This window comes from Rousettus aegyptiacus, unplaced genomic scaffold (genome assembly GCF_014176215.1).
Source record: "Rousettus aegyptiacus isolate mRouAeg1 unplaced genomic scaffold, mRouAeg1.p scaffold_m13_p_11, whole genome shotgun sequence".
NCBI lineage: Eukaryota > Metazoa > Chordata > Mammalia > Chiroptera > Pteropodidae > Rousettus > Rousettus aegyptiacus.
In genome coordinates, this window is record NW_023416286.1 from 522004 (window position 1) to 523398 (window position 1395).

General features: G+C 47.0%; 1 pseudogene; it reads left to right on the forward strand.

Annotated features, from left to right (window-relative positions):
• Positions 1–735: 735 nt before the first annotated feature.
• On the forward strand, positions 736–851 carry LOC118609766 (annotated as a pseudogene).
• The last annotated feature ends 544 nt before the right edge of the window (positions 852–1395 follow it).

Sequence of the window (1395 nt, forward strand, 5' to 3'; positions counted from 1 at the left end):
GACTTGCTAATTATGTCTTTTGTGTGCCCTTGGGGGCCGTGGGTAAAAATATCTGGGTGCCACGATTGATACCAGCGTGTGTAGAAATAGGTCAAGACGAAATCTCACCGCCTGACGAAGCAGTGCCGAGGGCCCCTTTCCAGTGCCTTCCGACCCGCCTCGGCATCTCGCTCCCCTCCCTTGTCCTGATTTGCACTGCCTGTGGCTGGCGGCTGGCGACTCTCACCGCCTGCTGGTGGCTCTCCTCGTCTTTTGCTCCTCTGAGGCATCCCATCCGTCTACGTGGGATCGATCTTGCTCAGACATCTCTCTCACCACCCTTCCATTAGCTGTGTGATGTAACCTTCCTAAACCTCCGTCTCCCCTTGTCGGAAAATGAGGAGATTGGTCGCGGTTTAACTTTTCCGTTCTAAAATTCTCATTCTGTGCCGCTCCAAAGTGCGCCAAACGTCGGGGCATACGTTAGAGATGCAAAGACCAATAAGACACAGCGCCCCCCCCTCGTGGCGCCCCGTCACAGGCTGGGGTCACCACACACTGGATTCTGGCCCCATGCTTGAAACGTTTAAAGCACGTCGTCCCCATTTATGTATATTTGTTCCTTAAATCTACATATTTGCTATTAAACGTTAAAAATATAATAAAAGGACGTGGCTCCACAGCGCAGCGGTGAGCATGTCTGCTTCACACACAGAAGGTCCTGGGTTTGTGCCCCAGTGGAGCCACAAAACCATGGTCTACAGCCATGCTGCCCTGAACATGCCCAAAGTCTGATCTTAGAAGCTAAGCAGGGCTAGGCCTGGTTAGTGCTTGGATGGGAGACCACCTAGGAAGACCAGGTGCTGTAGGCATAAATAATAAAAAATATATAATAAAAATCTTAACGATGAGATAAACAGGAAATAGTATTCATAAAGTAAAATTTTAATTTTATTATTAGAGGTGAAATTAATGTTTTGTTCTCGAAATGGTAATAACCAGTGAGACCAATGTGATTAAACCGGCTTTGTTAACTGGGACAATCTCGATTTCAGTTTTGATTTTCAGGGGTCTGGCATTACGTTCAGTTAGTCAGGACACTAGTTTTTAATGCCTGTCAGCTCAAAAAGATATCTCCCAAAAATACGTCGATTCAAATGGAAGGAGTGTGTTATTAACCGAAGTAATGAAATCGTGATACTTGTGTCTTTTCAAGCTTTTTATCATGAAAAACTTAAAGAGATGCAGCGTTAGAGGGAGTAAAGCGATGAGCCTCACGCACGTCCAGCGGGACTTCAACCCGCGACCAGTCTCGTTTCCCCCGGCCCCCGGCCCGCTCCCCAGCTCGGTTATGTCAGAGTCATTGTCCAGCTTACGTAATTTTGTCCTGTGTATTTCGTTACATATTTTTAAAAG